The sequence below is a fragment of the Indicator indicator genome, chromosome 11 (assembly GCF_027791375.1).
Source record: "Indicator indicator isolate 239-I01 chromosome 11, UM_Iind_1.1, whole genome shotgun sequence".
Classification (NCBI taxonomy): Eukaryota; Metazoa; Chordata; class Aves; order Piciformes; family Indicatoridae; genus Indicator; species Indicator indicator.
In genome coordinates this window covers 14093049-14119706 of record NC_072020.1, presented here as the reverse complement: position 1 = coordinate 14119706, position 26658 = coordinate 14093049, and the positions used below count along the sequence as shown (strand labels likewise).

The 26658-nt window shown below is 38.8% G+C and overlaps 1 protein-coding gene across 1 annotated transcript in view; it reads left to right on the top strand.

Moving 5' to 3' along the window:
* The window catches only part of SUGCT (succinyl-CoA:glutarate-CoA transferase), a 308741-nt gene that overhangs the window by 263391 nt on the left and 18692 nt on the right, over positions 1-26658 (top strand). The window lies entirely within an intron of this gene.

Below are 26658 nucleotides of genomic sequence, written 5' to 3'. Positions count from 1 at the left end.
AATCATCTACATGAATATGTGAATCTGGTTTTGATTTAAGTCTATTTTGCAAGTTACAGGTTTGGGTTTGGTTTTTTTGTTTGTTTTTTTTTTTTTTTTTTTGAGCCATTTCTCTTGGGGAAAAAAAAAAAAGAAAAAGGATTCAAGTTTGTACCGAAGTTTTCATCCCATTATTGCATTTAATGAGATTAGATGTGAAGCTCTGTAATAATGAAATCTCAAACAGGAATTTTGAATTTCAGAGAACACAGAAGTAATAAACTAGTGTCTCCTCTTTTGAGATCTAAGTGGATCATAACTTCAGGCTGATGTAGCTTTATGTCCATTACAGTTAGTTATGGGATGGAGTTAGGTTCATCCAGAGCCATTCTGAACATTCTCATTCACATCCTTGTAGTTGACTGTTTTGACGGTTGAGCCTTATCTATAATCTCCTACCTCTTGGGTCAACTTTTTTGCTTCTCTATGCTTTTTGGTCTCCCAAGCCACACTGAGAATTGTTTCTTGCTTCATTCAAAGCACCATGGCTTTTTATAATATTTTCTCCCTCCATAATGATAATTTTGTATGCATAGCATAATGTTGTATGCAAAATTTCACCCTCTGATGCAGCATCCAATTGTCATCAATTTCAGTTTACTTGAGCACATGTAACGGTAAGAAGAATGTGACCCATAAAATTTATCTTATTGTGAACATCCTGGAATCACACTGGGATGCAGAAAGAATTATTTGAAAGAAATCAACCCCACATTAGATCATGTTTTCTGCAGGAATAGAGGGGGTTGTTTTGTGTATGCTTCATATTTGCTCTTTATCACAGTTTGTGTTCCACATTTGGTCCCACTAGGCTTGGATGTTTGGTCAATTGTATTCAAAATGCTTCTCTATTTAGATTCACATATCTGGAAATAGTAATCCTTTTGTTTTAGTTTCTAACAAAAAACTGATCCTGGTTTATTTATCCAAAATGAAAAGACTAATAAGGGTTTTGCTTTAATTATTTCTAAAGAAGTGGGCAGGAAAGCCTTGCAGATGGTAGAGAAAGCGTGTAAGGATTTCATGTTGCATACAGTGTATAATCTATCTTAGGGAAAGAAAATACTCCTTAAGGGAATAGGTTAAACTGCAAGAAGAGGAAGGAGATGAAAGGAATGTTCTAATGTCTGTCAGCAGTGATAGAATGTATTGGCAAGAGAGTGAGTTTTTACATAGGTAAGCTATAGTACTTCCCAAATCCTTAGTTATTTTTTGTTTTATTAAACCAGTGACACTGCACTAAACTAAAATAAATCATCCTAATCTCTAATGGTTTGCCATTTAGATTGGCTTCTATGAAGAGTCTCTTGTATTAAAGCAGATGGCTGAAACGATTATTGGATATTTGAGCAGGAAAAGGAGAATTCTTTCCTTTACTGGCATGGGAGGATAAGCAGGGGAGAGACAGGGGAGGGAATGGTGGAGGATGCTTATTCAGTTTGAGCAGAATGGACCTATTGATATCACTAGAAAGACAGTGCATTACTCTGTCCCAAATTGAAGTGTGTAAGCGAGTTTGGCCACTGTTAGTGACAGGTAATGGAAGTAGCCTGGAATTGTCCTGGTCAGTGATATATCTGAAGAGTAGAGGGAGGAATGCTTAGAGAAGACCTCCAGTAGATGAACTGCTGCTCAGTGACTGTTTAAAATAGTAACAATTTTTTTTCCAATGTGATTTTATTCTACTGTATTGTATTTGTTAGAAATTTTACTGACCTCTCAGTTCCTGGCTCAGGGTTGATTATTAAGCAACATTAAGATACTAATGGGAATGCTGAAACTGAGTAAACTAAAAATGTCTCTTCCTAAAGAGACTGGGAAGAAAGAGACTGTGATCCCAAAATAAAAATGAGAGACTGATACTTTTTTAACCGTATAAACCAGATTTTAATTTGTCTTTTAGTAACTGTGCTGGACATCACATTTGAGGCTCTTGACAGACATCAGACTTCTGCTGCCAAGTACAGTTGTGCATGCAGTGGCATACACTTAACAAGTGAAAGCATGCTAACAGATTTCAGCTCTGAGTATCACAGCTGACCTCTGCATCTAGCATCTTGGTTTAGAGTACTCCTTCTCCAGGCCTGTCCCCATTTATAGAGTGAGTTCATGAATCCACACTTGAAGATCTTGCACCTTGAAATTCTGAGGGATTTTGCTGTTGACTTTATTTCAGGGTACAGTTTTACCATTAGACTTGATGATTCGTACTCCTCCTTGACTTAAATATCTTTTGATGTGGTTATTGTATTTGGTTCCACACTTAGCCTTTCTCTATACACATCCCAGCCTGTGTGTGCTTATAAGCACATCACAAAGTACTGGTGGGACTGGAGCAGAAGTTGCTTTATAAAAAACATATTTCTATTATTTTTTTCATTTGAAAAGGCATATTGATGGTAGGAGAGATACAGACCTTGTGTTTCAATATCTCTTTCTTCAGATACTCATTGAAAAGGTCTTTGTGCATGTATGATGCTGTCACCATAAGCAAGATACCTTAGATTCAGGAATAGATGTGAAAAGGCAGTTCATCATACCTGACTAGGAGTGACTATGTAAAGGACTGTAAGATCATTTAAAAGAAAAATGTCTCTATGGTAGTCAGCTCATTTCATTAGGATAATGTCTCACATATACTTCAGTATGTTCATGTTATGAAATTATTCTAGGGCTGACTCATTATACATGTACTTGACATATCATATATAGAAGGTGCAGTACCATGAGAGAGCCTTGCTTGACTCCCAAAGGCCTGACCCTGTCCTGCACTCATTCTTTGCAGGACTGCTTCACCTGATTGCAGGGCTGTACTACTGAATCTCTTCTGTTTCTATGTCTGAAGTCAGATTAACCATCTTTAGTTTGGGACAGGGCTCCGAAGGTGCTAAGGAGCTGGAGCACTTCGTCTGGAGGGGCTGGGCTGATACAGCTTGGGGAAAAGGCAGCTTCAGGGGGGCTTGGCAGCAGCCCCCCAGTAGCTACAGGGAGGTTGTCAATGTGAAGAGCCAAGCTCTTCACAGCAATGCATAAATGGAAGATGGGAGATTCAGACTGGATGTTGCAAAGCCGTCTTCATCGTGATAAAAGCCAGGCAGTAGAGCAGGTTGTGCGGAGGTAGTGCAGGCTCTGTTCTTGGAGATTTTTTGAGAAACAACTAGATGAAGCCATGAGCAACCTGGTCTGACCTTAGACCTGGCCCTGCTTTGAGCAAGACCTTGGACTGGAGAGCTCCTGAGTTCCTTTCCAACTTGGATTATGTTCTTTATGATTAACCTTCATATCTCCTCATGCAGCTCTTTTGTGCTAGCCAGTTCCATAGAGATCTGGAGGAGAAACTACATAGTTCAATAAAATGTGAAATGTAGAGCACAAGAAGTACTTTTGAGGGCAAAAAGTGATAGAAAAGAGATGTTTTATAGAGTGCTAGGTTGCAGATGATGCTGGATGGCACAATAACAATACAGTTACGTGAAAGGACAGAATTTCAAGAAGCTTTTGCATCTGTGTTATTCTTGAACTGTGTTACCTAAGAGTGATAGACTTCTCTAAAGATCAGTAGCATGTGGGTTTCTGGGAGGCACTGAGTAATTTATTCTGAGTTGCAATGTGGAGCATAATGGATATCATTTCATACTGCTTGTGTGGAAAAAGCTAACGGATGCAATGTAATCTGCCCAAACCTTTTCCATTCTCATCTATTTTATCAGGTTTAGGAAACTTGGATATTAATATTCCCAACTTCTACATTATGAAGTGTCTAGTGATGACTTCTAAAAGCAATCAGTTTTGTTTTATAGTGAAGCGTTTGTAATTTGATTATTATATTTTTAAGAAAGAAGCACAATGCATTCAGCTGTTTCTAACAACCCAGCCTTTGTAAAATTTATTAACTAGCAGGAACCTCTGTGAAATAAAACTCATTTCTAACCCCTTCTAAGCCTTAGCAAATTGAGGATTTGGATATAAGCCTGCACTTTGAAACCATCTCTCATCAAAAAGGAAACAATATAACTGTAGAAATCATGTAAAACACCTCTTCCAGACAAAACAACTATTCATAGTTTTGAGAATGTTTATATTTAAAGTTCTCCCTATCCCTATTTCCTGAGCTGATAAACACTATTTCTGTCCTTTGGCCCATGATCTCCAGCAAGGATGTCTTTATTGCTCAAAAAGGTCAATTTCATACCTGGCTTGGTGATTTCCTTCTGTGCTCTTGAGATAATGTGCTTGTGGGACTGCTCAAAGGTCAGTTAGGAAAAGCAGTGCAGGATTCCTCCTTGGCATGGATTTCTTGGACTGAATTCAGGTGATCTATGTTAATTAATCAACCCCCTCAGGAGAAATGTCTCTTTTTCCGGTCTTCTCTTGTCACTGTGCATTACAAATACACTACTGAAACAGGAAAGATTTTTTTTTTTTCCAGAGATAGGCTTTTCCTGTTGTATGATCCATTAAATGGTGTCATGGTTCCATGGAGACTAATTGCCATCAATCTCTTAGAAGAATGGTTTTAAGAAACAAGACAAAAAGGCAAGAAATCTAATAGGATTTCCTTACTGTGCCACAGGTTTCTTCCTCAACCTTGGACAAATAACTCTGTGTCTCACCTTACTAATTTTTTGCAGTTTGTCAGATCTTGGTTAATAGTTGAAAAATACTTCGATTTCTAAGGAAAGGAAGTTCTTGGGAAAACTTTTACTGTTTTAAATATGTATTTCTATTTATTCTGGATGTATTTTTACTGATTTTCTCCATGTATGAGGAAGACTAGTTATATTGTGGAAAGGCCAGTGGGGTATCTATGTGTTTGATCACTATATTTCAATACAGGGAGCTGTTAGTGATATGTGCTTTCTCTTTTTTTTGATCATTTAACGTAAGTGTAGTGGGAGAAGCTTCAGTAGGACTAGATACATGGCAGGGAAAAGTGACTTCTGCATGGGAGAAGTTGGCAGGAAATTAAGGAAGTTGTACTCCGGTCCATTGTTTCCTGCAGCTAGAAGATCCCACAATATAGGAACAACAAAAACAACGTAAAAAATCCCAACTTTTTTTTTTCTTCTTTTTCACAAGAACCTCTGCTTGAACTTCTGATCCTGTCTGCTTCTCATCAGGCTGTTTTTCATATGCGTGTGTGTGCGTGCATGCATGTGCATAACTGATGTTGATTGAAAAATTTTAATTTCACTTCACTATTTATGGTACATTGGAGACAAACAGCTTCACCAGCATTACCGTTACCTCATTCGCCTTTTTTAGTCATCAGGGCTGACTGTTTATGTCTTTTACATTCACAGAGCTGATTTCAATTTTGAGGAATTCAGGACCATTACAGGAACTCAGCAGAAATGATATATGACAGCTCACTTAGCTATCCTCAAAATACTTTAAAAAATCTTAATAAATATATAAAGAATATATTCATACTGATTGCAAAAGCAGAAAAGAGATTGTGGGAATGGCAAGGACTATGTTATAAGATTCAGGATTATGTAGAAAAGGCTAGGCTAGGTTTTTAATGAATGATGCTTTAACTTGGAATGGTTTAAGATTCCTTTAAAATGTAAGCAACAAACCTTTTCATATTTTTGCTCCTCCCTCAGGTATTTCCAGAATATTTCTCTGCTGTATATTTTAAAATGCACTATGCCTCCCAGAATGGTTTTTGTTCTACAGTTGATACTTTTAAAGTTAACATTTTAAGGAAGAAAAGCCTACTGTCTCTTACATAGTTCTGGGCCTTCAGTTTGGCAAAATTAAGGAAGATTGGAAGTTTTTTCCATCAGGCCCAGAGTAACTGAGTAACAGTATCAACTGGGACCAGCAGTGCTGTGTGTTATTCAGGCAGGGGCTCCCCAGGGCTGTTGTGAGGGGTGTCTGAGCTGGACTCTCCTCTCAATAGGCCCTAAGCTTTTCTGTCTTTCTTTAAGTTATGGCAAACAGTGCTGTTTTTCTTGCATCACACGTTTTGTGCCTAGACCTGACACTGCCACATTAGAAGGGGAAATAATTTTTTTTCACTGGACAAGTGGGGACATTTTCCTACTCTGTACATAGTAAGTCAAGTAAAATGGTGGTTGAAGTTTTGCTGAATGTTAGTTGGTAATTATACTTCTACGTACTGGAGAATGTTTTCTTTATATTTGCCTCATGTGTCCTAAGATATACTAGGATTTGCTTTAAACTAGACATAGTTTCTTATGGAGTGTGAGCAGTATCACCTTGCTGTAATATAGGGATTAAAAAAAAAAAGTTGAAGTGTTAACTGAATAGCCAAATAAACTCATTAACTTCTCACCAACAGCAAGAGTATTTGAATTCAGGTTTGTTTAAATTTGTGTGTGTTGTTTGTTCTGTTTAAATGCATTTCTCACTTCTTTCTTTATAAGTAACAGTAATGTAGAAAGCACTTTCTTAACCCTCCCTCTGTAACAAGCACAGCCAGGTGCTCACACAGTGCAGGGTGTGTGATTGTAAAGATATATCTGCATGCCTCGGGTGCATTGTAAAACAGCCAAATTACTTCAACACCCATAAATTGTAAGTATATCTTTATGATCTTTAATAATTATTGGATAAGGAAAGGAATCTACTGTCAGCTAAAAAAGGTTTGGTTTCATTAAATGTGCAAGTATGTTTTAAACATTTATACCATTTTACCTAGTCCCTGGGATACTGAGTATACTAATCCTCATTTGTGTTTCTGTCATGTCGTCTTGACACAAGCCTTGCCTTCCTGTGACTGGCAAGAAAGACTGAGAATGATTGAACTTAAACTGTTTGCTGTAAACCTAAACTGAATAACTTTTTGGTCAACAGTGGCCATTAGATCATGTAGTTTAACTTCTTACTGCATTTGCCATAGAATTTCATTCATTTGCTCCTTTCACGTGTATTTGACTGCAATTTATCTTACTCAGATGTCCACAAGAGGTGCAAATTTCAGCAAGTATCTGCCTCTTTCTTTAAATGCCTGATCAGTTTGTTAAAACAACCATGCTGTGATTCTAGTTTTATGAAATAACAATATTTCCTTCATGTCTTTTTTTATTGCAGTCTGTCTACTGCATATTAACAGGAAAAAGTGGCAGTTGTATAGTCTTAATTTTAGGTCTTAATTTTTTTTTCCTTTTTTTTTTTTTTTGCAAAGTTTTGTTGGAAGGAGATTATTGTAAATGAAAAGGAATCTAAGTCCTCATATCACATCACACTTTGTATGTCCTCATCTCTGAGCAGTATTTATGTGTAATTATGATTGTTCTGTCAGGGGGAAAAAAAAATCATTATTTATTTATAAACAATAAATATTTCAAATTTTGAGCACATCCATAGAACCTACATGCTCCCATGATTTGTGGCAGTTACATTGTTGAAGATAAATGCCTTAGAAAATTGTGGGTGATTTTTTTTAACTCAAGAAGGATGAATTAAACAAATGCTGTCTTATTTACAGTAAAGCATGGCCTCAGTAAAAGTGCTTTGCTCTTATTTGAAGACTTGAATTCCATTTTTCAGGAGCTTCATAATTTAATTTGTCTAAATTTACTGTAATTAATGAGAAGTAATGATCAGTAATTGACATAAATACACCATAAAATAAGTTGAAGCATCCCAATTCATGGTAAGTTTTGTAGTATATTGACTGATAATTACACAGAGATACTAAGGAGATCCATTTGCATAGGCTTTTTAAAAAGTCAAGAGGGAAGATTGAAAACTTAATCATAATTTAGGAAATTTCTGTCTTCTAGTGCTTAATGCCTCTACCTGAAGAGTCTTTAGTAATGCAAAATCTACTTTTATATCTGAGGAGTGTAACTGGTCTGTCTTATGACCAGGAATTCTTGTCCTCATGGTCTGTCAGGCCAGGGGCATTTAGCCACTCTGGGAAGCCCCTGAGATAATAGCTCCAGGCTGAGGGAGAACAGGGCTTGGGCATCTCTAGGAGGCATGATAAGCCTGTGTGCTCCATGCTCAGGGAGTAGCCGATCGCCAGCACTGGGGTCAGGAAGGAATTTTTCCCCCCAGGGCAGATTGGCAGTGGTCCCTGGGGGTTTTTTTGCCTTCCTCTGCAGCATTGAGCATGACCACTTGTCAGGGCTCCTCTGGTCCCTTTTGGCTGGGTTACTGCCTGTGCTCATGCACCAGGAAGATGGCCTCTCGTGCCCTGCAGCTAGGGGAGGAAGGCTTTTTTTCCCTCATGATGGACTATTAAGTGTCCCTGGGGTTTTTTTTTCCTTCCTCTGCAGCACTGAGCATGGCTCCTTGGCAGGCCTCTGTTGGGCCATTCTGGCCAAGTGCTTGCTGCTTGTGCTACACAAATGTGGCCCTCAGGCTGCACATCCAGAGACAGAAAGCTTTCTAGATTCCCAGAATGGGGAACCTTTCTTGGCTTCCCCAGGAGTTGCTTCTTTTTCCCCTATAGCACTGAGCATGGCCCCTTCTTTGTCAAGACTTCTCCAGATCCCACTCTAGTTAGCCAGGTTCCTCTTGCTTGTCCTCCACAAAGGTGGCCTTTGGGCCACCCCTCCAATGGGAGCAAGGTTTCTGCACTGGCAGGATAGAGAGGGAACTCTTGTGCTCTACAAAGTGGCCTTCGGGCCATCTGTCCAGGAGGAGGCAAGCTTTCTAGACTCTTAGGATAGGGAAACTGCCACTTGTGCTTCACAGAGATGGCCTTTGAGCCTGCCCATCCAGAGGGAGCAAGTTTTGTACACTCTCAATATAGGGAAGCTGTCACTTGTGTTCTACAGAGGTGGCCTTTGAGCTGCACTCCACAAAGGTGGCCTTTGGGGCCACACATCCAGGAGGAGGAAGCTTTCTGGACTCCCAGGATGGGGAAACTCTTGGCTTCCCCAGGAGCTGATTCTTTGCTCTGTAGCACTGAGCACAGCCCCCTGTCAGGGCTTGTCTGGGCCCTTTTGGCTTGATTCTTGATGCTATCTGGCATCTCCAAGGCACCACTCACAGCCTGGCTTTCTTGGGCTTGTTTGCCCAGTGCAAGCTTGCAGCGGGAGTGAGCTCTGCTCCTGCCTTGCCTGGGCACTGTGTTAGTGCTTATATGAGCACTGAAGGCTGAAACAGATTTGAAAAATAACATAATGTAAAAAAACAAAATAGTATAAAATATCATAAAATCCTGTTTGCACTTGTATCCTTTGTGGTTTGTGTCCTCTAAAGTGTTTTTGGAGCTGGAATCCCCCTGGCATTTCAGGCAAAAATAACAGGTTCATGGTTCTTCGATTCATGGTGAGAGCAGAGTGCAGAAGAGCACAGTTCTTCTGTGTGGTGCTGAGTTCTGCACAACAAGCTCTGACTCAGGGCTGAGGGCTCTGTCCAGGTGAGCAGCTCTCTGCAGTGCAGGTCCAGCCACATCCAGGAGACAGAGGCAGGGACAGGCACACCTACAACATAGCTCAGGCAGGGACTGGAGGCCCCAAGCTTAGACATGTCCCATAGGACCTCAGCAGGAGATGGAGTGTCAGAGGTCAGTGGTCCCAGGGGAGACTAGTCCCAGACATTGAGATCTATGAGCATCCCAGAACCCTGACAGAAGCGGACTTGCACTTTTTGTATGCTCTCCTTATGGTTCGTCACTTTGTAGACCAAGTGTTGTCCAGGTGAATCTTCTCTCTGGTGGAGTACAGTTGTTCTCAGGCTCTTGTGGTGTGTTTGTCTGAGGGAAACAGCTCAGCCACAAATGAAAATAAATACAAGGTAAAAAAAAAATTCACAGAGAAATGAACAAGTATTGCTCACCTCCAAAGGATTTGCAACCACTTAGTGGAGAATGTTGTCCTGCTTTGGACTGAGGGCTTAATCTTTGAGCCTCACTACTAGTATAAGAGATGTGGGGTTTTGCTATCCTGTGGAAACTTGCCTACACTGGATGAATATAGAAGACTTTTAAAAAACATGGTTCATGAATTTGCTGTTTGTAAATTTGTTCAGTGGTCAAATTGTCTTGAGATGATCTAGAATTCTCACCCCTATCAGAAGGTACATGCACCTTTGCCACAAGGTGACACAACTGATGCCTAGACTGGGACTTGACTGTCCATTTAATGCCTCCTTGGTTTGCTGCTAGAGAAAAGAGCAGGTAGAGTAGACCAGTTCATCTAGAAAGGACCTACAACAATCATCCAACTGCACGACCACTTCAGGGATGACTAAGTTCAAGCATGGTATTAAGGAGGTTGTCTAAATGCCTCTTAAAGATGAACAGACATGGGGCATTGACCACCTCTCCAGGAAGCCTGTTCCAGCCTGTTTTGACCACCCTCTTGGTAAAGAAATATTTCCACATGTCAGGTTGAAAGTTGTCTGTCCCAGTACTCTGTTTCCACAGTGGACAACCATAAATGTTTTAAGGAGAGCATGTGAGCAGTGAAGGTCTGCTTCTGTTAGAGTCCTAGGGATGCCCCCACCCCCACTGTCTCCTGCCAAGGTCTCAGGCACATGGACATGTCTCAGCTCAGCCTGGGGCCTCCAGTCACTTCCTGTGCCATGTTGCAGGTGTGCCTGCCCCTGTCCCTTGTCTCTTTCACGGGGCTGGACCTGCACTGCAGAGAACTGCTCTCCTGAATAGAGCCCTCAGCCCTGTTGTCAGAGCTTGTCATTCCATTCTATCATTAGGATTATGGATGTATTCCACAGGCCATATGAGACAGGCACCTTACAGCAAGACAGCCTTTGTGAAACCTTTGTTGCATGTTAGTGCTCTGATTTACACTGGAAATGTCTCCCTGAACTATGACAGCATCTGGTCGTGGCTTCTTCATAGAGACAAAATGCGTTATTCTTCCTCCTACAGTCCTAACGTGTTGAAGACCAGCAGAGGTTAAGGAACTGGGTTTGTTTGGCAGATGTTTCTGGTTATTCTGCCAATTAAGTCAACAATAGGTATTCATAATCCTAGGGAGGCTTGGAGGTCAGAGAAATTACAGGGCAGGCAGAATAATTCATGCACAAATAGCTGCAAAAGAAAGCAATCTTTTGGGGATTATTTTTCCCCCCTCCTTTTATTCTGCTTGTCCTAGGGGCTGTCAGCAATTAGTAACATTGTGTGTTGGCTTCACCCCTTGAGTCTGGCTGCAGTGTTCAAGGTCCTGAATGGCACAAACTCTGTCTTATTGTTGCAGAGGAGATGTTCTTCTGCAGTTTGTCTTGTGCTCAGCTTCCAGTGCTTTGTATGAGTATTAAGATGTTTTTCTCAGCAACTATTTTAAATAAAATGGTTTAAATATTTGCATTCTTAAGAGGGAACAGCAGCCTCAGTGGAATAGTGACAGCAGTTGTTTTGAGGTGGCATTGGTGTAATGCAGTTTTCTGTTACCTTACCAGTATAGAGAAATTCATTAGATTCCTATTTTCTGGTCTTCACAAACTTATCCTTGCTGAGTAAGACAGGAAGCTAGCAGAGAGGAGCACTGACCTTAAGAGGAGCAAGAGATTTGGAGAAACCATCAAAGAGGTACTTTGTGTACTTGTGGCTGGGCTGTTGATGGTAACTGGACTTTACAAAAGTGGGGCATCGTCATTTTGTTACCTCTTATGGAGAAAAGAATAGTGTGATACAACAGTCAGGCAAGATTCACAGTAAGAATAAAGCATAAATGAAAGACAAAGTAAGAACTTCAAAGAGAGAAACAATGAAGTATTGAACAGCCACGAGACAGTAACTTCACTAAGAAAGCTGAATTTCCATACAAAAAAAAAATTCTTAGTCATTAATCCTTACTTAATCCTTAATCATAACAGTACAGATACTGAATAAGGTATTGACTGGGGAGGGTAAAGATGAGAAAAGTATGATAAAGGAGTTCTACTATCACTCCTGGTGAAAAAGAGAAGTGAATGAGACATTGTTGGTACTAGTAATACTTAAACGCTTGTAGCAGCTGATAAAAGTATGTGATATATTGTGACCCTAGAAGGAATGTGACTGTTTTTATCTGAACTCAAGAAACAGAAGGGGGAATAGATGCCTTGTCTTAGTCACATACTCTGGCATCCATATGTATTTTTGGAGATATAAAAGATTACTTAATGAGAGACAGAAACATACATGGGACAAATGATTCCAGCATACAGGAGAAGCTGTTGAAAGAAGTAGAGAAATTTCTTCAAGTGTCAAGGGCAGCTGACTTGTCAAGGAAAAGGATCAAAACAGTGTTATTAGTGCAGAACAAGTTCACAGGGTCAAACTAAAGGAAATTGGGAAGCAGAACTGACCAGACATGCAGGTGTCATGGTGCAGGGTATATACTGTGAGAAACAAATCAAAAGACAGAAAGAAAATGATCTGGCTCCTGGAAAAGCATGTAAAAAGCAGAGACCATAGCAAGAATTTCTGACTAGTGCATAGCAGCTCAGGAAATAGAAAAAGTGGTAGTAAAGATGGGGAATATACAGATTATAGAGATTACAGTTAAAAGAAAGATGTCTTCTAGCTGTCTTGCATAGATTCAGCAATTACAGCACAGAAGGATGCAGAAGCCTGCCAACTATTCCATTCACTTTTGGAACTATTCTGTCAAGACTTAGTCAGTTGACTCGAGCTGGATGGCAAAGTCATCAGTAGCCAAATCCTACCGAGGTGGTTAGTGGCAGCTTTCATCTGGAGGATTTATGATGCAGGTATTTGAAGTCAAAGAGTAAATGCAGTCTGTAGAGAAGAATCTTGAAAATCAAGAGATATTACATGTGCAAGATCATAATTTCTGAGCAAGAGCAGTAATTCTCATTTCATAATTTCTGAGGTGAGAGAATGGTCACTGTGTGTTTCTCAAGCATTTTCAGAAAATGTAAGTTTTCAATGACCCAGACATACAAAGCTCAAGTAGAAGTCAGAAATAAGCCCCCGTATAGTGAGATGACTAAAATTCAGTTTTGTTCATAATGGCAGAGTAATAACAAAAAGTTGATAACTCTACTGAAAAATTACATCATTATATCCATTGAAACTTTCAGGGAATGACTCAGAGGCCTAATTAATGCTGAAGGAAATCTGGAGTAAATTGAAGATCTTCAGTTACGTGAAGTACTAAATACATAATTGTAAAGAAGTTGCTGCTTATCACCACCAATAGACTCTATAATCTGTTATCTTTTTAACTGTTTGTGAGGCAAAAATTAAGTTTTACCATGTCGTAAATGAGTCCATGAGTCTTGTGACAACACTGACAACTGCTTTTAGAAGGTGTAAATGCCTGGTGTAAATGCTTTTATTATGGGCCCAATATCTGAGGCGTTCTAAATTGAAGCTGGGAGGGATTCTCAGACATATGGCTTGAAGCTGGTGACAGAGCTATTAAAACTTAATGATCTGACAAAGGAGACAGTCAGTGTCACTTTGTAATGAGCAAAATATGAGACTGAACATAGATATGTAGAACTTGAGAAGAACTGTTCTCTGTTGGCACCTAGGGAGATGGCAACAAGACCTAGGAAAAGTCAGCACAATTAGGAAAGTGCTCAGAATGAAAGGAGTCCCAATTGTTTTTATCCATGGTGATTTTTTTTCTAGAACTATCAAAGGTCTTTAAAACAGTAAGGAAAATTAGAAAACAATGTTTGCTCCTAAGATAGTGCAGGGATCAGTGCTGTGCTTTGGATTTAGTATGACAATAATGTTGATAATATGGGTTTAGTTGCTGCTAAGTAGTGCTTATCCCAAGTTCAAGAGTTTTCAGTTTCCTAAGCTCTTCTAGTGAGCAGGTGCATAAGAAACTGGGAAGGAGCATAGCCAGGACAAATGATCTGAACTAGCCAAAGAGATAAATGATCTGAACTAGCCAAAGGGATATTCCATACCATAGGATGTCATGCCTAGTATATAAACTGAGGGGAGTTGGCCAGGAGGGATGAATCACTGTTTGGGGACTGGCTGAGCATCAGTCATCAGGTGGTAGACAGTAGCATTGTGCATCACTTCTCTTTTCTTGGGTATAATTTTTTTCTCTTGTTGTTATCTTCCTTGTTATCACTATTATTATTGTTTTTGTAATTTATTAATCTGTTATCTCGGCCTACAAGTTTTACTTCTTTTGAATTTGCCTTCTCATCCCACCAGGGATAATGGTGGAAGTGAGTGAGTGGCTATGTGGTGCTTAGTTGCTTACTTGGGGTTAAACCACAACAACAGGCCAGAACATTTACTTAAAGACAGGAAATAAAAAGGAGATGCAGAGCCATCCTTTTTGAAATGCATTTCCCTAAGTTCACCTTTCAGCACTACCTAGCACTGCTAATCAACTCTCTTGTTTGCCCACTAGAAGGAATCTGGGCAATGCTGTGGGTTTCTACTTAGGTTTGTTTCTTCTTAAAACTTTATCAGTAAGATATGAAAATAAGGTACTTCCCAGGGAAGTTGGTGCCTGTGGCAGATACACTGAATGGAAGATGTCTTCCAGAATACAACAGAAATTATTTTATGGAATGAAAACTGCACCTCAATGGTAAGCTTCAGGTAAGCTTCCTCTGAAGAGCAAGCAGTAAGTCAGCTTCTGTGCCAACCATGGCAAGCTGAAGGAGCAGTTGCCACAGGAAATTATTCTGTCTAGGCTGAGCTGTACATGCAAAATAAGATTTTGTTTGAAGAGGACTGAACAGCAATCCTAGAAATCTTAGAGGGTGTTACAGTGAGCCTGGAATATCCTTTAGACTTCAGATAAAGGTCTGCATGAAATGCACCAGGCTGTTTGTCAGCCAATCATGTATGCCCAAGAGGCAGCAAAGAAAGAGCAATCTGAGGTGCTCATACTTCTGACTGACAACAGGAGATTGAACAGCTTTGTGAAATATCAGTCCTGGTGAAAATGCAAAGCCAAAAAAAAAAAGGATGAGTCCTGTTCTGATGGTCAGAGAAGCTTACTGCTGCAGCTTCTGTAAGGCTTACTGGAGGACATACAAGCAAAGACTGTGATAGGAGTTAAGACATATCTAAAAGTCTATTTTGAAAGGCCTGGAGTACCAGACTCTATGAAAAGTAAACATGTCTGTCAGTAGATTTCAAGGTCACATTAGCCTGAGTGCTCAAAGAGCAACAGGAGAGGAAGTGAAGAGCTTGTTAACAAGAATTATACAGGTGAGTCGTCCTTTGCATTATTCAGCCGACACATTCCCGCATCTCATCCCCTTCCACTCTCCAATCTCTCTTTCTGATTTTTACCTTGGCACAGCTAAGCCAGATCTGTGGTGCAAAAGGGAAACAATAGACAATGCAATGAATTAGTAAAAATCAATGGAAAAAGTCAATTATTTGATACTGTTGTGTAGGTGAACAGGTCTGTCACAACTGTCAAATATCCACTTGCAGCCACAGCAAAAAGTAAAGGACAAAGTAAAGTAACAAAAAGAAATCAGAAGACAGTACCCACACAAAATCAAAATCAGAGTAAATGAGCAATACCAAGGGAAGTAAAATTAAGAAAATAGTGTAATATTCATGCTAACAGAAGCACAAAATCTTTTAAAAATTGTCATAGTTTGGTTGAACGAAAAGTAAAAAAAAATATGTTATGGCCAAAGCAAAGGCACTGTTAACTTGCACCTCTCATGCATTGAGTTTCAGGCTGTTCTGAAGGTGTTCTGTGGTCAGAACTGGTGACTGTACAACTGTAGTTGCAGGAGAATGCAACACTGTCTAGCGTATCTGTAAGCTGTTTAAACGAGTCTCACATAAAAATAGAGAAAATAAAAAGTTGTCCCTAGAGGCACTTCAGATTTGTTTCTGCTTTCCTTTTTACCCTTTGCAATGTAAGAATAAATCCCCTCAAGTGGAAAACGTTTTGTTTCTCCCTTCTGATATCAAATCCCGGGCCCAAGAAATGAGATGCAGCCTTCTTCCAGGAAGGTGTCTGACCTGGCAGGTTTGCTTTGTTGATCCTTAGTGCTCTTTCTGGCAGAAAACATGTGTGTGCTTCATGCAAGTTAGGTAAAGTTTCACATTCAGAAGCCTGCTTTAGGGAAAAAAAAAAAACAAAACAACAACCCACATTGCATTAGGCAGTTGCATGGAATAAACTTAATATGGAAAAGTCAAACTTGAGAGATTTTAGTCTCTATGTATGTCTTTTCTTACTGTTTTGCTCTGTTATGCTTATGCAGAGACAAGCTTCTCAGAAATGTCAGGCTATGTTTTAAGTCACATATGTGCCTTGGGGTGAGAACTTTACCATGACTAAAATCCCTCTCTCAGAAAAGGGAAACCATCCTTGCAAACCTTGCTAGAGAGTGGTTTCCTCACTCACAGTCAGCTCAGGACTGAATCTCATTTAAAAAAAAAAAAAAGACTTTGAAGTGCCATGACTGCTAGTCCCCTGTATTTTGTGCTGGTGTCTGCTTCCAGTCTGGATTTCATAGTAGGGTACCTTTGGATATGGCGTGGAGAACGTGTCTTCTGGATCTGACCACCAGTGCATACACAGTGCTGTCCTACAGCTCAGGGCAGCGTGCTCAGCTCCCCAGACCCTTCAACCACAGGTAGTGCAGCGTCTCACTGACTGTACCACGGCTGTGCGTGGACAAGCAGAGCAGGCTTTACAGCAGACCTCTTGAGAGGCAGTTGGTGCATATCCTTTTACTGTGAAACTTCACAAGACTTGTGGGACCTTTTCTCTTCATCTGTACTTTATATATAGACTGCCTGTGCACTCATACTATGTTTGACATTGTAGTTGGCTATGAATGTTTAACTATATATCTAATATGGTTAGACATGAAGAACTTGGCACGTGATACACAAGGTATATGGAGATATTATATATTATGACACTTTCCTATCCTACTACAGAACACAGAAGGTTCGTATCTAGTATTCCTGTTTAGAGTATACCAACCCTATTAGAAATATTCTCAAAATTTTAATAAAAACTTTTTAAGCAGTCAAGCAGTCTTCAAGGGAGTGTTGGAAAAGCTGTCATTTGGGACTTGTAAAAGTAGGCTGGACAAGGCACTAACAACTGAATTTAAGAGAAAAGGAATGACGATTGGAAATAGTTTGCAGTGGTGAGAGAGTGAAGTATAAATGATTTCTTAGGCCTTTTGTTTACTCTTACAATCTTAAATTATTTCTTTGAAAGGTTTTCCCTTTGCAATGAATTCCATAGCAATGATGAGTAAAGTATTTAGGGACTTTTACCCGGGAATGTTTAGAAGAGATGATAAATTATCATTGGTTTCAGTTACTAATTGACACAATAATCTGTGCTAAGGGATTCCTCTTTACTTTTGAAACTATATTCTAAAAAGAAAATAGAATTGATTTGTTAGATAACATGCTCAAGTCAAGGGACTAATTGAAGCGGGATGGACACTTGTGGCCTCTCATTTTTTTTCTTAAACATTGTATCCTTCTTGGCTTTATGTTTTTATTTCCTGTATTTTGTGATAGAAAAAAGATGGATAATTTTAATGTATGAGCTGTGACAATGATTTTAGAATGCAGTATGCCAAAAAAGAGAAAGCTATAGGAATAGTCCTGTAGGTAGTTTGAATGGGTTAATTTTCTAACAAAGGAGAAAATGAACAAACAGAACAAGTTTGCTCAGCTACCTTTTCTATAGAATCACTAATGTTCACCTTGAAGAGGTCAGGCAGATTTATGGAATAAAATAGGGCCTCAGGCCACGTAACATGATTGTGAGCTAGTCAGCTACTCATTCGTGCCAAGTAAATTTTGGAAATGATTCTCCTTTGCTGACAGTACCCTCATTACTGATTGTGTAGAGTAATTTATCAGGCATTTCTTAAAATAAACCGTTCATTTATGCTAATAGGACTTGGCAGGGAGGAAAAATTGGCAGGACTTGAAGTTCCTAGTGTTTTTCTTTTTTCAAACAAAAACTGTAAAGTCCTCAGTATTTTGAGCAACCATTATCACAGCCATGCATACAGTTTATTAAAGTGACTACTAATTGCACAATAAATTTTCAAAATGGGAGAAAATTATTCTGATGTTAAGTTTACAAAAGCAAATAGTTTGCTAGTATTGTAAAAGCAGGGTCATTAGTTTCATACTTGGGCATTCTTTATTGGCTAAGCTTTTTGTATTAATGAATCACTTAGCATCTTTTCCATGACTCATCTATTCTCAGTGCAGTACCTCATCTTGAAATATCTCTTTGTTCTTTACCCCTCATGTATTTTCTGTTTGGTAGCTCCCTCCAAGGAGATGTTTTCATTCTGTTTCATAGTAGGGCTTTGATCCTGCAAACAGCCATGCACATCAGTATCTTCTGAAGCAAGTAGTCCCGTTGAACTTAGGAACTGGTCAATGGGTACAGTTACCCACATGTTAAATGTTTGTAGGGCCCAGCTGCAGTCACTGTACAGAGTTTAGGTGCTATCCTTTGTAGGTGAACTGTCGTGATCATTATATGTAAATCAATACATTTCACGTTCAGTTGTCTTCAGAAAAAAAAAAAAAAATCCATCAGTTCCTGCAAAAGGCATCCTTCCTAGCCCACAAGAAAACTTTCCAGACTCAAAATAAAAAGAAAGCATGTATTGAAACACACAAATACGGTTTGCAACACTGATAAAATGACAGCTGTGGCAAATTGTGACTCACCAAAAAACAATGCTTTAATCTGATGCCTGCTGAAGTGTAAGGGGAAGTCTTCTGTTAACTTCACTGGTGGTTAGGTCTGGTCCTCATTTAAAGACAAAGCTAGATGTATCTCCAACTGTACATAAATTCTGTGATAAGTTTTTTTTACGTATTGTTTCCCAGCAAATGGCCCAATCTGTTGCATCTTTGAGTGTAACTAAAGTCTCTTGTTGGTTTTGTTGTTGTGTTTAATGAAAGTAAATATGGCAATGGGTAAATGCAATTAGTACAGAATATACTGTGCTTCTTATAACAACAAATTGAGCATGACACATTGACCCCAAATTTTCATCATGCCTCAGCCTTTAGCTGCAAATTCCAGAAGCTCAAGCTGTCTTTGCAAAGACAAACAACTTAAAACAACCAATGGCATCTTAAATTGGAGATTTAGCCTTAGTTAATTTTTAATAATCAGACTTCTCAGTGAAGCTCCATGATGATACAGCTTGGGTTATAGCTTTAATTTTTCTTTTTTTGCCTCATGCTGTTGTACTTTGTAGTTTGCAGAGCTGAAGTTTGCAGAAGTGAAGAAAACACTAGAAAGAACAAACATTCATTAATATTTTGCAAGTTCTCAGCTTTTTAGGTTTGAAACTCAAATTTAAAGTGTAAAGCTCATTCCACGACCATTTATTGAACCTGGCCCTTTCCGCTACATGTCTATTACTCACCATCATAATTAGAATGTCCTTGCAGTGGGTCTAAATGTTTCTGTTAATGCTTTCCACTTCTGTCTGCATTCTTTTCATATTGTTTCCTGCCATTAATGCAATAAAAATGTCAGCCACAAATACCAGATTCCTAATGGAAAAGCAAAACAAACTAAAACCACAGCCAGCGCCACAGCTGAGTGATATTATTTTTCCCTGGTACTCCAAATTGTTGCTAGGCAAAGAATTAATTGAGGTTACATATATAATGTGCATTATGAACTATGTTATATACATTGTTCGTACACAGAGATTGGAATTGCTGAGGCTTACTGTAGCTGAGTATTTTCTTGCAAACATCAGAGAAAGGTGGTCTCTTGTTTATATAAAAAGGCCTTAATTTGTAGGTTTGGCTTCTCATACTGTTGGAAAAACAATTTTTAGTTTTCAGTTATATTAGGGCAAACATTACTTCTTAATATTTAATGCTGCACTTTTAATTTGCTAGAAGTTCCTAAGAAGCAGAAGGCCCAGAACAGAGGACCAATTTATTGTTAATGCAAGATGGATGTTTCTTGTAATGTGCAGCTACTTTGTACAATGCAATAAATAGCCTCTCGGCTTTTTTTTTTTTCCCTGTCATTACTTAAGCCTTTCAGAGGATTTTGCTGTTCTTAAATGCAGTTACATGAAACATTTCTAATAAGTGAATATAATTTATTGAAATAAATTGGTGAGGAAATTATGTTAGAAATCTGTATTCAGTATAGGACAACTTAGTTGTGGTAGTGAAGTTCTTCATTAATTCATTAATACATATATGTTTGGAGGTGAGATCGCATTATGTGCTATTCCTGAAGAATAAATCAACTAGAATAAAAAAGTAGACCCTTCCACATGGAGTTTGCAATCTTAAGTATAATACAGGAGAAAATAAATTGGTAAAGAGAATGTAGAAGCATTGAGACAATACTAGTCAGCATACAGCAAATGGTCACAGCTCTTTGGTAAATTTCTTATATTTTAGTTACTCATTAAAAAACTCCCTACTTGCCTCTGCTAGTGAAATTAAAAGGTTCAGGAGAGAAAGGCTGGATGTCTATTACCTATTGGGTAGTTTTCCAATATATTCTGTAACTCTCTCCCTTGAAGCTGAGAATAGTGAGGTGCCAAGAGAAGGTTCTCTGATAGGAGCTTAGCATAGACTTTGGATTATGCTGCAAACCTGAACATTTTCTATCTGTTTATTCCACCTTTCATTTTAATAAATCTAATTTGATAACTTGTGCTCTGTTTTTGAGGTTCTCTACTGTTCAGCATGCAAGCTGTTCAAACTAAGGGTTTTTTCTTCTAATTGTCTGTGCAGTTCTTGGTTTAACCAAGCCTCTGTCTAGAGTAAAAACAATAGCAATAACTCAAAGTAAGTATGTACTCTCAAGATGCTTTCAAATGTTCCATTTTCTACTGAGAAATTGATGGAATTGAGGTTCAGAATACAATGGATTCGCTATGCTTCCCTTGTTTAACTTTCCTTCTTCTTCCCAAACTCTTTTGTGGGGATTTTGCAGGCATTGCAGCATAGGAACTGACCCTCACTGAAGAGTAGCCCTGTTTGTTTGTTGCCAGGGCTCCATTCCCCATGGGGAAGTTGAGCTGAGCCATGCTGTGCAGCAGTCAGATATCATCCAAGGGAAGTGTCAGGTCAAAATGAAGGATTTGAGAGACAATAGTAATCGCAGTGACAACAGTAGCTGACATGTCTCACTTCCCAGTGCTCTCTGAGAAGATCTGTATGTGCAGTACCAACATGAGCAATGCACCTTTGTCTAGTCCTAGCTCCAGGTCATATCTATAGGTCTGGATGCTGTCATTATTGCAGCCACTGAAACTGCAAAGGTATTTAGTGCATGCCAGAGAACAGCAGTGAGGCTGTACAGGAAAATGTCAAAGCTGCTAAAAATTTTAAATAAATAAATAAATCGACAAAGGTGCTTTCTCAAGAGTCTGCTTAACAAGCCTTTGTACAGTGGCTGCAATAATGATATACGGTATAATCTGACACCATATGATTAAGACAAAATTAAGAGTCACTGCTGTTTTTAAAAAAGTTCACATGGATATTGCAACTACAGGAATATTTCAGTACCTCCATCTGTATTTAGTCTCAGGACATTGGTGATAGGACTGAAATCTATTAACACTTGTGAAGTTCTGTGTTCAAGATCTTTCACTGGAAAATAGAAATGCAATGCCAGGCAAAGTAAAAGTTGAAAAGGTTATCCTTTATCTTTTCAAACCAATGGCAAAAAAACACGCTAATCTAATTTAGTTTGCATGAGTGTATCATATTTTTTGGCCTCCCTAGAAAATGACTGTTCTTCATTTTTCTCCAGCTGTAAGTAATATGACTTAAATAGCTCAGTGAAGCAGCTCTATTATTTGCTGGTCAAAAAACATTGCAAATGATTGAAGGGTTTTTATGAAAGAGGTGGCTGAGAATTGTTCTCATTTGCTTCCAATTGAATGCTTAATGCTTGTGGCATATTGCAGGGGTAATATAAATCCATAGGCAGACAGAAACTCTGAAAAAAAATAATTTTTTTATTTTTCTGTTTCTCAGGTTTGCGAGTATTTAGTATATTTAAAACATGTGGGGTTTTTAGAAGTGATTTTTACATGCCAATTTTGAGGTACTTCTTAAACAGGTATTGATTTTTAGACACAGCTTACAGGCCTGATTGCAGCTAAGCCTGGTGGAGCAGGCGTCAACCATAGGGTGAAGGGCAAGACAGGAATGTCTCCAGAACCACAGACTGTTGTTAGCAAATGCTTCACTCACTCCCATGCAAAGGGGAGAGGACTGCAGACCATAAACCGTCTGAGATTCAAGATAACATCTTTGCTTCACACCTTGGCCATGTTTCCCATGTTCGCGTAATGAGAGCAGGGCAAGCCTTATGAAACAGTTGGTTGAAAAGATCCATTTGAAGCCCAGTCAGTTCATCTCATGCACTGCAGGTGGTACTCAATCTTACTAAAAGTTATGTATCACCATGTTTAAAATCCTTCATTTGAAAGACAAGAGCAGTACTGAGTCATACAGAAGGCATAACACTGATGAGGCCTACTTGTGATCTCTCCTGTAAGTTTTTGTCTGTTTTTACCCCATTTGCCTGTGTTACATACTGAGTTTCCTACTCTCACTCACTGATAACTCAAATTATTAAAATACCAGGTTTAACTTCACAAGTTCTTTAATATTATCTGCTTAAGTGAGTCATTAACACAGTGTTTGACTAGAGACTTATTGCTAATGTTGACTGTCAGGAGGGAAATATTGAAATTGTCTGTATTGGGGATTCTGCAGCCCAGAATCATGCTGGCTACAGGAGGCTCAGTGCTGAATTTTGGCAAGGTTGCTTGGGACTTTATCTTGTTGAGTCTTGAAAACCTCCAAGGATTGAGATTCCACAACCTCATCTGAAAATTGTCGTGAAACCTGTTTTCTGAAGGCAGTCTGTGCTGGAGCAGTAAGAAAAAAACTCCTTGTTCTCTTCCAATTATGGTATTGCCAGGTGTTATCTGAAACAGCACAATGCAAAAAAACCCCGCAAATAAAATAAATATATATATATATATACAGTGCTATTTAAAAATTGACAGTATCACCTTAAAACAATTATTTTCTAAATGTTTTATATGAGTGCTGTGGAACAGTAACACATGTACATACTCTTCCAGCTGTACAGCAAAATTTATGAACCTCACACTTCTGGTACTATTGGTATCACCGTAAGGACAACAGTTTTGCATGAACAGCATTTGTACTGTGGTGTGTTGTGGTTGTGCTAGGATGAAAAAAGTTAGAAGATGTGAAGTTGTTTTGGTTTTGTTTTAAAGAGAGCAAAAGCTTTTCTTTTTACTTGATATTTTTATTTTTAAACAAAGAAAATTCTGCATACATACACTTTTTAAACCTTCCTGAAGGGTATGTTTTTTACTGTCTGCAGCTTTATCTTTAAGAGAAATTCATTGTTAGAAGCTGTTCTTCTTGGACACAAACTTTTGATTACAAATGAAGTTGACAATCTGTCTTGGAGTTGCATTCCTCTTTTTTATCATGCTGTCCACCAGAGAGGTTCAAGACTGTGCAGTTGACTTTTTTCAGACGCAATCTGTTTAAATTAGCGTTTTTTCTTTTTGCTGTCTTTTGTCGAATCAGCTGTTGGCTCCCACCACACTGTCCCTTAGCTCAGTTCTTTCACCCCTCTTCCTAACTGCATTATTCACAGAGTCAGCCACAGTTGGCCGAGCACATTCTGAAACATTCTTGTGATCGTATGAACTTCCTCAGCTGCAAGTGATGACTCTGCTTCATATCTGCCATCTTCTTGCTCCAGCAGCATTTCTTCTGAATCTCATTGATAAGTACCTCAGTTACCTTTTCATCACTGCTGACATCAAGTTCTTCTCTGCTCTTCCTACTTTCTCTATTACTTTAATTATTGCTTTAGCTATTCAACTACCTTTTCTTTTGCTTCCACAACTCTGTACTTTCTCTGCTTGTTGTTGCTCCTCCCACTATTTTACCTTCTCTGTTACCTTTTTTTTCAAATGTCTAGCTCTCCCTTGATTAATTTTAAGGATGGATCATACATACTCAAGAACTGAAGAGTGATCAGTCTGGGGCAGCTAGAAGACCTGTCTCATCTCTGACAATGACCAAGGTTTTGGCTCCCCTGTCAGGAAAAAAAAAGAAAAGAAAAAGAAAACCTAAACAACTCCCAAAATTCCTTTTCTGATTCTTTCTTCTATCAGTTAAGTTAAGGGCTCCTTCAACATTCTACCCAGAGCAATTACATGAAATTCTTCTCTTTGACCCCATTCTTTCTTTGAGGAAAACTCATGACAGCATCTCTGATGCTGAATTTTTTATTTTTACTCTGTCCTCCCCAAAAATACCAGAATCCAGAAACGCGTCATTCATTGAGTTGAGCTAGGGAAGAAGCCTGGATGGTTGCGGAATTGTGTGACCCTATAGCAAACCACTTTGAATGGAAACTTTAGGGTTTTGGTTTTGAGAAGCAAATATAAACAAAGAAAGGCCTTTTAGGAATGACATGAACTAAAATAAATGTCCCTCTTTTTAAGGGCTGCAAACACAAATCCTGCCCTTATGATGCACTATTGCGTTTTTTTTCTCTGAGTGACCCAGCTGGAGTCTTGCCTTTTCCTCACTAGTCTGCCAAGGAACCTTTGTGCTGAATCACTGACTATTTCTACTGTAATTGGCTTGGACTTCTAGGGTGAGGGGTGTGCTGAATACTTCTTCTTTTTTGCCCGCTAATTGTTTTCTGTGCCTCATGGGGCATTTTCTTGAGATTTTCAGTGCTCCTCTAATACTTGATTTGAAGCTGGATGTGTAGCAAAATGGAAATTATTTCAATTTGATTAATTTCTTAAATGTTGCTTGTCAGTTTAAGGAAATTTTGGGCTGAGGAGTGAGTTTTAGTCTCTCTGAAGACTTCCTGTAGGTAACCAAATGTCAGGAAAATCCTCAACTATTTTTCGACACAGTTATTTCAGCCAAGATTTGTGTTTATCCCTTTATTGGTCCTTTTAGAATAAACAAGAAATAATGGAATGGTTGTGCTTACATTGCCCTATTCCCCACTTCCCAGGCAAATCAAGGATGTCTCTCAACAGCAGAAGGATGAGGTGGAGTTGTGATTGCAGCCGTTCTGTGGGCGAGCAAGAAGGTGATAGGAACCAGTGTGCTGGCTTTTTCATTGTGAGCTCTATTCCAGTCATATTGCTCTGTCTGCAGCAGAAATCAGAATTTTTAGCCAATGGGTCAGTGCTGTAGTAAACTTTACATTGAGGAATTGTTTCTACAGCGGTGCTTAATATCACTTGTAGGCATGTGTGTGTGTGTTTGTCCACTAACACTTTCCAACTACAGCAGCCAAAAGAAAGGGGTCAGTTTGGAGAAGGGAGGCAGAGATGCAAGCTTAGATGAAGAAGATAGGCATATAAGCGTGGTTGTTCTGTGAATATGAACAACTTTCTGTTACAGATGGAATGGTAGGCATTACCCACATTTTGAGGAGAAGAGGATTAAGAACAGAAAATATCAGAATCTTGTGTGGCCTGAATGGCTCATCAACTTTGAAAAATCAATTCATGTGTGATTTGGTGCTGTAGAAAAGCAAATATTTTACAGAGATAGGCATAAAAAGTAACACTGAAATGCCTGCTGTGGTGGGATTAGAAGAAAAAATCCCAAAGTTTGACCTTAGTTGTTACACCATTTGTCCTGCCTTTAAACTTCAGGGCACCTTATTCTTAGTCGTGTTTTACGTGTTTCCTTAGGAGTGTATCTTGTGAATGTCAGCCAGAGAGCATCCAGTTGCTTCAAAGTGTATTTCCTTGAAAACTCACATGCAAAAAAAGGCGAAAAAAGAAAAAGGCAAGTGTTGTCTGATAAAGGAAATCCTTCACTATTCATAAAATATTTAGGTTATTTGAGAAAAGAGGAAATTGCTAAGGATTAGGTTTACAGCACATGAGCATGTCTCAGAAGTGCTACTCTGTAAAGCTTGTCAAGGAAAAAAAGAAAAACAAAAATAAATCCCAATAGACTTCCAGAGATTTGCATCCTGTAGTTTATTATATTGTCAGTAAAACCAGCAAGGATTATGGAAGTAGATTTATTAATTTTATGAAATCCTGGCACAAAGGATTGGTGGCCCTCTGATAGAAAATGAAGTGGAAGTATTTTGCGAAAGACAGACATTGTGTACTTGCAGTGAAAAGTTATTACTGCAGCAAACCTGTTGCAAATAAATTGCTGTAGCAAATCCCATGGAGTTACTTGCCTTAAAGTCAATGGGATTATGTTTTATGTCTCCTCGTGTAAAGGAAGATCCTTGGTTTCAGTGGGTGTTCAAATTCCTTGGGGCAGTATACAGAATTAGAACAGCTAATCATAATCAGTTTGAAAGAGTTTTCTGTTGGCATTATAGCATTTGTTATTAGTGCCTTAAAGGCACACCGTCTGCTAAAATGAAGGTTTCTTTTCTCTGCTTTCAGGATCTTATCCTTTGTACAAGGTGTCCCTTGGAAGACTTTAAAGTACTTAATCCTTTTTAGGATCTATTGTCTGTATGTTGGGAGGAAACTCAGACAAGGACAGTAAATTGTACTAGAAAAGGTGTTAATTGAAACATGATGATTAGATAATTTATAAACAGGATCTTTTTTTCACCTCAATGCAAAGGTGAAAAGCCAGTGTCCATCATGTATGACAGACAAAAATACTGCTACGGAGATTTGAGTTGCTAAAAATCC